At 37.0% G+C, this 12,550-nt stretch overlaps 1 long non-coding RNA gene across 1 annotated transcript in view; it reads left to right on the plus strand.

Annotated features, from left to right (window-relative positions):
* LOC144234769 (uncharacterized) overlaps positions 1-12,100 on the plus strand; it is a 34,166-nt gene extending 22,066 nt beyond the window's left edge. Inside the window, exons 2-3 of the long non-coding RNA XR_013336071.1 lie at positions 8,501-8,555; positions 12,017-12,100. This is a non-coding gene — a long non-coding RNA (uncharacterized LOC144234769). The remainder of the gene's footprint in view (positions 1-8,500; positions 8,556-12,016) is intronic.
* Positions 12,101-12,550: the final 450 nt, after the last annotated feature.

Raw genomic sequence — 12,550 nt, forward strand, 5'->3', positions numbered from 1 at the left:
GATTTTGGATACTAATCCTTTATTTGCTATGTCATGTGCAAATATCTTCTCCCATTCTGTTGGTTGCCTTTGCTGTGCAGAAGATTTTTTTTATCTTGATGAAGTCCCAATAGTTCAATTTTGCTTTTATTTCCCTTGCCTTTGAAGACATGTCCACTAAGAAGTTGCTGCAGTTGAGGTCAAAGAGGTTGTTGTTTGCTTTCTCCTCAAGGGCTTTGATGGTTTTCTGTCTCACATTTAGGTCTTTCATTCATCTTGAGCTTATTTTTGTGTATGGTGTAAGAAAGTGGTCCAATTTCATTTTTCTGCATTTTGCTGTCCAGTTCTCCCTACAGCATTTGCTAAAGAGACTATCTTTTTTCCACTGGATATTCTTTCCTGCTTTCAAAGATAAGTTGGCCAAATATGTGTGTGTCCAATTCAGGGTTTTGTTCTATTCCATTGGTCTATATGCCTGTTTTTGTGCCAATACCTTACTGTCTTGATTACAGCTTTGTTGTAGCAGCTGAAGTCTGGGATTGTGATGTCTTAAGCTTTGGTTTTCTTTTTCAATATTACTTTGGCTTTTCAGGGTCTTTTGCAGTTACATACAAATTTTTCGATTATTCTAGCTCTGAGAAGAATGCCAGTATAATTTTGATTGGAATTACACTGAATGTGTAGCTTGCCCTGGGTAACATTGACATTTTAACAATATTTGTACTTCCAAGCCATCAGCATGAAATGTTTTTCTGTACCTTGTATCTTCAATTTATTTTTTCTATAGTTTTCAGCATATAGATATATTTTTTAATATATCTTTGGATAGGTTTGTTACTAAGTATTTTATAGTTCTTGGTACAATGTAAATGGGATCAATTTCTTGATTTCTCTTTCTATTGCTTCATTATTGGTGTATAGAAATGTACTTGATTTTTGTACATTGATTTTGTATCCTACAACTTTGTTGAATCCTTGAATCAGTTCTAGTGCTTTTTGGGGTCTTTCAGGTATTCCATGAAGAGTATCATGTTATCTGCTAAAGTAAAAGTTTGACTTCTTCTTTGCAAATTTTTATGCCTTTTATTTCATTTTGTTGTCTGATTGCTGAGGCTAGGACTTTCAACACTATGTTATACAAAAGTGGTGAGAGTGGACATCCTAATCTTGGGGGGAAATGCTCTCAGTTTTCCCCATTAAGGATGATATTAGCTATGGGCCTTTCATATATGCCTTTTATGATGTTAAAGTATGTTCCATCTCTCCCAACTTTCTTCAGGGTTTTTATTAAGAAAGGATGCTGTATTCTGTCAAATGCTTTTTTCTGCATCTATTGAAAAGATCATATGGTTCTTATCCTTTCTATTAGTGTGATGTATCACATTGATTCATTTGTGAATACCAAATCAGCCCTGCAGCTTAGGAATCCATCACGCCTGATCATGGTGACTAATTCTTTTAATATACTGTTGAATTTGATTGGCTAGAATCTTGTTGGGAATTTGTGTATCCATGTTCATCAGGGATATTGGCCTGTAATTCTCCTTTGTAGTGGAATCTCTGTCTTGTTTGGTAAGTATCTCTGGCTTCATAGGAAGAGTCTAGAAGCTTTCCTTCCATTTCTCTCTCTCTCTCTCTCTTTCTCTCTCTCTCTCTCTCTCTTTCAACAGCTTGAGAAGGATAGGTATTAATTCTGCTTTAAATGTCTGGTAGAATACCCCTGGGAAGCTATCTAGGCCAGGACTCTTATTTGTTGGGAGATTTTTAATAACTGATTCAATTTCTTCACTATTTTTGGGTCTGTTCAATTTTTCTATTTGTTCCTGTTTCTTCCTGTTTTGGTAGTGTGTGGGCGTCTAGGAGTCTATCCATTTCATCCATTTTGTCCAGCTTGTTGGCGTATAATTTTTTATAGTATTTTCCAATAACACTTTGTATTTCTGTAGTGTTGGTTATGATCTCTCTTCTTTGATTCGTTATTTTATCTGTTTGGGTAGGGGTTTATCAATCGTGTTTGTTCTTTCAAAAACCCAGCTCTTACATTCATTGAGCTAGTCTACTGTTTTTTGAATTCTATATTGTTTATCTCTGCTCTAACATTTATTATTTCTCTTCTTCTCCTGGCTTTGAGATTTCTTTGTTGCCCTGCTTCTAGTTCCTTTAGGTGTGAAGTTAGGTTCTATATTTGGAATTTTTCTTGTTTCTTCATTTAGGCTTGGATTGTAATGCATTTTTCTCTTAAGACTGCCTTTGCTGCATCCCAAAGGACATGGACTGTCATGTTTTCATTTTCATTTGCTTCTATACATTTTTAAATATTTATTTATTTTTGAAAGAGAGAGAGAGACAGAGTGTGAGCAAGGGAGGGGCAGAAAGAGAGGGAGACACAGAATCTGAAGCAGGCTCCAGGTTCTGAGCTGTCAGCACAGAGCCCAACACAGGGTCTGAACTCAAAAACTGTGAGATTATGACCTAAGCCAAAGTTGGACAGTTAACTGATTAAGCCACCCAGGTTGCCCAAATTCTATACGATTTTTAATTTCTTCTTTAATTGCCTGGTTGACCCATTCATTCATTTTTTAAAAATATTTATTCACTTCTGAGATGGTGAGAGAGTGAATGCGAGCAGGGGAGAATCGGAGAGAGAGGGAGATACAGAATCTGAAGCAGGTTCCAGGCTCTGAGCTAGCCATGAGCACAGAGCCTGACGCGGGGCTCGAACCCATGAACCGTGTGATGTGACCTGAGCCAAAGTCCGACACTTAACGGACTGAGCCACCCAGGCATCCCCCCCACCCCATTCATTTTTTAGTAGTATGTTCTTTAACCTCCCTGCATCAGGAGACTTCAAAATGCTTTCTGTGATTGATTTCAAGTTTCATAGTATTATCATCTGAAAATATGCATGGTATGATTTCAATTCTTTTATATTTATTGAGGATTGTTTTGTGACCCAATATGTGATCTATTTTAGAGAATGCTCTATATGTACTAGAAAAGAATGTATATTTTGCTGCTTTTGGATGAAAGGTTCTGAATATATCTATGAGGTCCATCTGGTCCAGTGTATCATTCAAGACCATTGTTTATGATTTTATGCCTAGATGATCTGTCCATTATTGTAGATGGAATATTAAAGTCTCCTACAATTACTGTATTATTATCAGTAAGATTGCTTATGTTTGTGATTAATTGATTCATATATTTGGGTTCTCTCAAGTTGGGGACATAAACCTTTACAATTGTTAGTCCTTGATGGATAGACTCCTTAATTATGATATAATGCCACCTTCATTTCTTGTTAAAGTCTTTAGTTTAAAATCTAGTTTGTCATGGGGTGCCTGGGTGGCTTAGTCGGTTAAGCGTCCGACATTCGCTTAGGTCATGATCTTGCGGTTCGTGGGTTCGAGCCCTGCGTCGGGCTTTGTGCTGACTGCCAGATCAGAGCCTGGAGCCTATTTCAGAGTCTGTATCTCCCTCTCTCCCTGACCCTCCCCTGCTCACGCTGTCTCTCTCTCTCTCCTAGAAATAAATAAAAATATAAAAAAAAATAAAAAAAATAAAATCTAGTTTGTCTGATATAAGTATGGCTACTCCATCTTTCTTTTGACTTCCAGTATCATGATAGATGGTTCTCCTTCCCCTCACTTTGAATATGAAGGTATCCTTAGGTCTAAAATGAGTCTCTTGTAGACAGCAAATAGATGGATCTTGGATTTTTATCCATTCTGATACTCTATGGCTTTTGATTGGGGTAATTTGTCTATTTACAGTCAGACTGATTATTGAAAGACATGGATTTAGTGTCATTGTGTTATCTGTAGGTTTTATGCTAATGGTGATGTCTCTGGTTCTTTGTAGTCTTTGCAGCATTCCACTCACAGAGTATCCCTTAGGATCTCTTGAAGGACTCCTTTAATAGTGATGAATGGCTTCAGTTTTTGTTTGCCTGGAAATGCCAATATATCTCCTCCTATTCTGAATGACAGTCTTGCTGGATAAACGATTCTTGGCTGCATATTTTTCCTATTCATCACATTGAATATTTCATGCCACTCCCTTCTGGCCTGCCAAGTTTCAGTGGACAGGTCTGCTACTACCCTATATGTCTTCCATTGTAGGTTAAGGCCTGCTTGTCCCTAGCTGCTTTCAGTAGTCTCTCTTTATCTTTGTATTTTGCCAGTTTCATTATGATATGCCATGGTGATGACCTATTCTTGTTTATTTTGAAACAGTTCTCTCTGTGTCTCTTGGATTTGCATGTATACTTCTTTCCCCAGATTAAGGAAGTTCTCAGCTATAATTTGTTCAAATAAACCTTCTGCCCCTTTCTCTCTCTTTTATTCTGGAATGCCTATGATAGAGATACTACATTTCATTGAATCACAGCTCTCTAATTCTCCCCTCGTGATCTAGTATTTTTTTTTATCTCTCTGTTTCTTGGCTTCATCATTTTCTATAATTTTATCTTCTATTTCACTTAGTTTTCCTCCCCGCCTCATGCATCCTTGCTGTCACCACATCTAGTTTATTTTGCATTTCATTTACAGAATTTCTTAATTTGTTGTGACTATTTCTTTTTTTATTATTTCTTTAAATTTATTTCAGAGAGAGAGAGAGAGAGAGTGAGAGAGCATGAATAGGGGAGGGTCAGAGAGAGAGGGAGACACAGAATCCGAAACAGGCTCCAGGCTCTGAGCTGGCTATCAGCACAGAGCCTGACTTGGGCCTCGAACCCACAAACTATGAGATCATGACCTGAGCTGAAGTTGGACACTTAACCGACTGAGCCACCCAGGGACCCCATGTTGTGACTATTTGTTAGTTCCCTGATCTGCAGCAATAGACCCTCTGATGTCTTCTATGCTTTTCAAGCCCAGATACTACACTTCTGGCAATAATTCTAAATTCATGATTAGATATATTGTTTATATTTGTTTTGAGCAATTATCTGGCTCTCATTTCTTCCTGAAGTTTCTTTTGATGGGAATTCTTCCATTTCATCATTTTAGCTAGTTTTCTGTCCTTTATGTGTTTTAATAGCTTGTCATGTGTCCTGAACATGTGATCACTACTATATCAAAAAAGGGATTATAAACTGTCTAATGCCTGGTCCTTCAGGAAATGTTTTTCTAGTGTGTTGCATGCTCTCTGTTGTTGTGACTCTGGTTGCTTTACCTCCCTACTCTTAATGATAGTTCAGACTTTCCATCAGGTGTGCTTTGATTTATTTGTGAAATAACTCCTGAAAAAAAATTAAAATAGGGGTGGTGGAGGAAGAAGCTTTATCCCATACAGAGAAGTGACAGGGGTGGGAAAAAAGAAAACAAACAAAAAATTGACCAGGCAGAGAATTAGAGAAACTATATGGCTTAATCCAGAGGAAGAGAGAAGAAAATAAAGGAGGTGATATAGAAGAGGTATAAAAAGAATAGATTATAAATGTCTGCTAAAACAAACCAACCAGAATAGAGGAGGGGAGAAATAAGAGGGAATATATATTTATACACACACACACATACACAGACACACACACACACACACACACACACTATATATATATATATATATATATATAGTAAGAATTGACCAAGAATCAAATCAGAAAATGCAAAACTGCTGGACCAATATATGATGGTGCCTTGGAACCCATGGCTGTGCTGGTCTGGAGGAGGGGCTGTCTCGTTCAGCCAGTGTCAATCTCACTTCAGTAGATACTCAGGGTGTGGGCAGGGTTTGGTGTAAGCTTGTCCCACCTCCACTGTGAAGCCCCACCTTGTTCCCTGAAGTCCTACCTTATTGGTGATGGGAAGAAAAATGGTGATGCTCCAGTCTCTCCTCCCTAGACTGGGTGTCCCAAACGACTCTGAACAGGCAGTCCTCACAGTGCCCTGTAGACACAAGCAGGGCAGTTTGTCCTGCTCCACAGTCTCCCATGTCTCCCATGCACTGGGCTTGTGTCGGAGGCTGACTCTGGCAGGTCCAGGGGTCCTTGAAGGATGGATGGTGTCGGCAAGAGAGAGAGTGAGAGAGCCCCCGAGATTCTTTCTGGTCACCAGGTAGGCATCTCTGCTCTGACTGGGGCTCAATTTTATTTTATCATTAAGTGTTTGGGGGATGGCACAGAACTGGCATTTGCCTTAGACAATGATTTCTGATAACAAACTTCTTTGATATGTAAGAATTTCCCAGAAATCTAGAAGACTCCTGCATAACCTTTATCAATAGTGATTGAGATGCTTATCCTATGGGGGAGAAGGTATCTTTAGACAAAGTTTTTAGCATAAGAAGGGTGAAGTTACTTCTTTTAAGGTGGAAGTATCAAGAAAAACAGGTCTTCCAGGAAACACCTTTGCTCCCATAATGACAAAAGTAGTTCCTCAATAGGTTCCTTCACAGGGAGCAATCAGCATATACAAGGCCAGAAAATGCTCCAAGCAGAAACAAATGGGTGAGGGTGGATATCTGCCCTTAACTGTAAATTAGGCTCTTTGTCTCAGGGCTAGACTCGGGCCCCTTTTATGTGTTAAGTCTTGGATCTGCAAGACCCTTAGGAAGAGCCTTTTAACAATTATCCACAATGTTTTTATCTGAAATCTCTTTGGAAAAGGCAGGGATATGCTTTTCCTTATGAGCAATCTGTGCGGGGAATATTGGTCTGATATGGAATATTGTGAGGCCCGGTCAATACCAGCAGCCTCATTTCCAACATGAGCCAGTAGTAGCAGAAGGAGATACCAGTTTTCCCTTCTCATGGCAGGAGCTGTGCAAACACTGCCATTTCCTTGCTGTGACTGTCATCCAGAGAGGCCACGCTGCTCCCAGCAGGCTTGGATTCAAACTCTGAGTTCTTAAAGAATCCTGCTCAGCGAGCTCTGTTTCTGGGGTAGCACCACTCCTCCCAGCCAACACAGGGCCTATGGCTGGCAGGCACCTGCAGGGTCTTTTGCCCTTCAAATGGCTGTATACCTTCTTCCCATAGCACTCAGCACCCAAGGGAGGGGACTCCTCTCCCAAGGTGCCTCTGAGCCCGCTACTGAGCCTGGGGGTGGTTCCCTCTCCCTGCAAGGTGTGTGAAGAGGGTGGCCCCAGTCCAGAGAATGTGTCCCAATCCTGGATCATCACTCCTAACTAAGGCTATTTGCAAGTTAGAAATTGGCCTTCTCTCAGTTTTTTTTCCATTCCTCTGTCTGTGGTCCAAATAGGTTTTTCTCTTGTCAAAATATAATCCTGTAGCTTCTCTTTCTCTTCAGTTTATCTCTCCACAAAAAGGGATCCCTCCCGGGGCACTTGGGTGGCTCAGTAGGTTGAGCATCCTACTTACGTTCAGGTCATGATCTCATGGTTCATGGGTTTGAGGCCCGTGTCTGTCTCTGAGCATGGAGCCTGTCTTCGGATTCTGTGTCTCTTTGGCCCTCCATGGCTCGTGCTATCTCTCTCTGTCTCTCAAAAATAAATTAAAAAACATTAAAATTTTTAAAAAAAAGAAAGAAAGGGATCCCTCCCCTCTGGGCCTATGCTACCCATTTTTTATCTTTCCCAGTTTGCAATCATGCACCTATGGCTTGCCACACTGTCCCCATGTTCGCCTGGAGATGTTTCTCTCACTCTGTAGCCCAGATTCCTGGAATTTCAAGTCTTCTGGCCTCAATACTGTTGTTTTGAGGGATGAGGGAACTTGGGGCTCCCTAATTCTCAGCCACATTGACCCAACTCCTTTTGATAAATTTTGTGGTATTAGGAAATAAGAGTATCTTGCAACGCTTTGTCCTAGATCCTCTTATTGACTTCTTGCTGGTAGATGTATGAGAACAAGAGGAGTGTTAATGGAGGTTAATTGGAGAGTATAAGGCTCCTAAAGTTCCACTTAATGGAGAAGGAGGAGAAAATGATGCGTGTGGTAATGTTACTCAACTGATATAAGAAAATGGAAAAGAAAACCTAGCTAATGCACTGGACTCTGACTTAGTAACTTTTCAGTGATAATCTTCATGCTAAACATTATTTAAATTCAAGAAAGAAGGTGGAGAGGAAGGAGAGCAAGTATGAAAAGAATTCTATGGGATTTGCTCTAAGTGGGAGCAGAAAAGGAGAATAAGAACTGGAGATACATGTAATTCATGTATGTGAATATAACCTCCGTATTATAATGAGGTATATAATCTAAAACATGTTTTATTTTCACAAGACAGAGACTACTGTTTCATTTGCTAGCCTATGAAAATTAAATGCAAATCTTTAAAATTTTCTGTGCTGTAGTTATAATGTGATAATGGCATTTGATAATGTGTTAAATAACTAGGTTTTTCTGTATAGAGTAGAAGAGATATAAAGACTAATATCATTTGAGTCTGAACATTTCACCTGTTGATACATTTAGGAAAGAAGGAATGAAGATTAACTATTAATGTAACTATTCTTAGGTTGTCTTCTGGCTCTGCAAACGCTTATTAAGGTCATTAAAGTCTTTTAGTCTATGGACTAAAACAAATAATTAACAAATAATTTGTATGTTCTTGAGCCTGTAGATGGACAGTGTGCACACTGTTATCTAGATTTGGGCCTCCATGACATGGGTAAGTATGCTCTTTGTGATAGTTGCTGTTGTCACTATAATTTTTTAATGAATTTTCTACCTTACTAGTGACATTATTTATTTTTATTTTTATCTTTTAATGATTTTTAAAAAATTTATTTCTGAGAGAGAGAGAGACACCGTGAGCAGGGAAGGGTCAGAGACAGAGAGAGACACAGAATCTGAAACAGGCACCAGGCTCTGGGCTAGCTGTCAGCACATAGCCCGATGCTGGCCTTGAACCCACGAAGTGTGAGATCATGACCTGAGTCAAAGTCAGACACTCAACCGACTGAGCCACTTAGGCTCCCCAAGCAACATTATTTTTATGTGTATTAGAATGTAGATTGCTGCAAAAAAAAAAAAAATCAAAAGCATAAATGTGCATAATTTTATTTAACTAAAAACAGTTATATTTTTATATTCTCACCTTTCACGTTGAGATAGTCATGTCTTTTACCTTCTGCTGATGAGATTTGCTCACATGAATTTCAAAACCTGCTGTCTCTTTTATCTACTAGTTAAGTTAGGAAGAGGATTCTTATTTTATATTAAAGCTAAATCATGCAACTCCATTTCATTTCCTATAATTATATAGATTTGTATATAAAATTGAGGAGTCTAGAGAATCACGATTATGGAGAAAACCGTAATTGGTTTAAATATATTTTCTACTCTCTCTCATATTCAGCAAGCATCAAAAGCTCTATAAATGAGGTCGCAAGAATGATTTCAAATCATTTCCATAATTTGGTTATCAGACATACGTGTTTTAGAGGCAGGATACAATAGTAAAAAGAAAAGAAGGAACTAAGGCAACATTTTGTGCTTGTTATGTAGGCTGTATAGTTTGTAATTTGTAGTCTGTTGTATTTCACATTCCTAACCTTGAACTGAGAAACAAAGCAAAATGAAAAACGAAGTTTGGCATGCACATTCCTTTTCTTTTTTTTTTTCCAGATAGCATACACTTTCAGAGATTTTTGCAAAAAGAGGTATTTTGTTCTCTCTGCTCTTTATGTTTATTCTCTTGTTCTCAGTTATTTTTCAGTTCTGTATCTTCTTTAGTTCTCATTTTTCTTGTGGTAACTTGTAATAATATTTTTCTGCTATTAAAAATATATAAAGTTTTATACTATAAAAAAAATCACACTTTTCTTACAAGGATGATGCTCTGGCAATAAAATGTATCTATATTTTGAGGCTGTTTTTAAAAATTCTGTAGTGTTGACAAGTCTTTATTTTAGTATGCTTATGTGTTTTGAAGTGACATATAAATTGTCTGTAATGTTGAAAATAAAACTAAATGTATAATAAATTTCTATCAAGGTTTCAGTAGTAGCCCTTTAGCATACACTATGCTTTTAAATCCTGGTTCTGCAAGTATCCACTTCTTCATTCTTTAGCAAGTTATTTTTCTTCTATGGTCTCTTTATGTTCTCCTCAATAAAACATGGATGATAATACCTCTTCCAGTGAATTGTCATAAAGATTTAATGAAATAATAGAGGAAAATTACATGTGACAGGTTTTGTTACATCATGAGCATTTTGGAAATACATTCACTTTATTAACAGAAAGAATAGATGCTAAATTAAAGCAAAATGATCTTAAGAAGGCAAGACAGGATTAGATATATGTGATTAAAAGTTATATGTCCACATCGCCAACTTAGTTACATCTGAATGGGGTTTTATTTGAAATTAATCCTTTAGGAGAGTCGAGAAAATATTCTACCAAGATATTATTTTAATAAAATGCCCAATGAGTTCAAGATGAGCCTTTTCCTAAGCAGAGGTTGATTTTACAACCCAACTGCCAAGATATATTATTTTCTGATGACACAGGAAAGTATGAAATATCACAGATTTGTTTACTTTATAGACACATTCAAGAACTTATTGTATGCTAGATATGATGTTATATAGTGGGTATATAGTGTTGAATGAAACAGTCATAGTCTGTCCCCTTAATAAAATTTAGTTAAATGGTACTCATGATGGAAAGAGAAGTAAAAAGCACTTAAATCAACAAAAATTAATGTCATTAAAAAGTATTATAAGTGCTCTGATTAAAAATGGAAAATGCTGAGGTAAAGATTCATAGGATCAGAGATGGCAAGGCTTCTTGGAGTAGTCAAGGTAGACAGGTCAAAGAGAAAAAAATATATATATTTTAAAAAATGAAATATGTGTGAATCAGAGGATGAGAAAAGTCAACCATGTATAGAAAAATGGGAACAGCAAACACAACGGTCTAAAATGGATAAGGGTTTGGGTGCTTTAGGAATTGAAAGTTAACTGGGTTTTTTTTAATTTTATTTATTTGTTTTGTTTTGTTTTGTAGTACACTAGAGGGTCTTGAAATGACATTGCAAAGGTAATGAAAAGAAATAATCTTGGAATGCCTTAAAAACTCTGTTAAGGAATTTGCATTTCATTCTCAGGACCAGGAAAAGTCATTGGTTTTGATCAACAAATTGATAAAGTTATATCTATTTTTTTCAAAATGATCATTTTGACTAATGTGGAAGACTGTAATAATGGCTGTACTATGCTTTGAACTTACTTTGATATTGAAAAGGTGGGTTGCCAGTGTGTGTAAGCTAACGTTACATTACAAAACAGTTTACTGTTTAACTCCTATGGTGCCTAAATCAGTAATTCCCATTCCTGGAGTGGCTAATTAACATGATAAAGACCCTAATCAGGAATCTACACTGCAGAAATGATACTGCCTATTCCTTCACGTAAAGCTAGCTAAGTCTACAATGGAGTAATTGTTTTCAATATCATTTTTCCCCCAAAACTTTTAAAGAGGTTTTTGAAAGTCAGTATACCGCTTTGCTTATTTAGAAATTACACTTCAGTGGGTGCCTTGGTGGCTTAGATAGTTAAATGTCCAACTTGCATTCAGGTCATGATCTCTTCAAGTACTGCAGCTCCAAGTTGGGTTCTATGCTGACAGCTCAGAGCCTGGAGCCTGCTTCAGATTCTGTGTCTACCTCTCTCTTTTCACCTTCCCTGCTCATGCTCTGTCTCTCTTTTACAAAAATGAATAAACAGTAAAAAACTTTTAAAAAACAATTGCAGTTTAGGTATTTTGCCAGAAATTTAAGTATTGATAATGTAGTAATTTTTTATGTATTATAAATAATGGCAATTAAAACTTAAACTGTTGGTATATTCAAATTCAACCACTTTAAAAAATATAGCCAATACAATAAAAATGTCAATAATTTGATACTCTCCATCATTCACTTAAAAATACAGACAAGAGAGTTATTTGACAGAAATTTTAAAATTGTCCTGTAAGCATTATTTAATATATATTTTTTACTTTCCCACAGAGATCTACCTAAATGTACCATTTTTAATTGAATTGTTTTATTTAAATTTCATTATCCTGTTTTGTAAATTGAAACTTTTTAAAGCATTAACATTTCTTTCTCATTTCATTTAGGGCTGCAAGCTGGAAAAGTTAACAGATTCCACATACACCTCTGAGATCAACATTCTATTTTCAGTAAAAGGAATGTATACTGAAGATGACTTTGTGGGTTTTTATTTAAATATTTATTTATTTATTTTTGAGAGAGAGAGAGAGAGAGAGAACAAGCAGGGGAGGGGCAGAAAATCCTAAGCAAGTTAGGCTCTGCCAGTGCAGAACCAGACAAGAGGCTCAAACTCACAAACTGTGAGATCATGACCTGGGCCAAAATCAAGAAAGAGTTGGATGCTTAACTGACTGAGCCAGCCAGTCACCTCTGAAGATAACTTTGTGTTTTAAAGGATTTTCAGATTGATAGGTGAAGAATTTTTATTTATATTTTCCGAAAATAGTATTAAATACTATAGATCTGTATTCATTGTTTCTTGTGCAAATTTATCTCCCGTTTGCTACTTATTCAGTCATGTCTCATTGATTCATCACTGCCATGTACTTTCAGATATAAATATAGGATAAATAGTACTCAATAATCCATGGATGCACTTT

Source organism: Crocuta crocuta, unplaced genomic scaffold, assembly GCF_008692635.1.
Source record: "Crocuta crocuta isolate KB4526 unplaced genomic scaffold, BGI_CrCroc_1.0 scaffold709, whole genome shotgun sequence".
Classification (NCBI taxonomy): domain Eukaryota; kingdom Metazoa; phylum Chordata; class Mammalia; order Carnivora; family Hyaenidae; genus Crocuta; species Crocuta crocuta.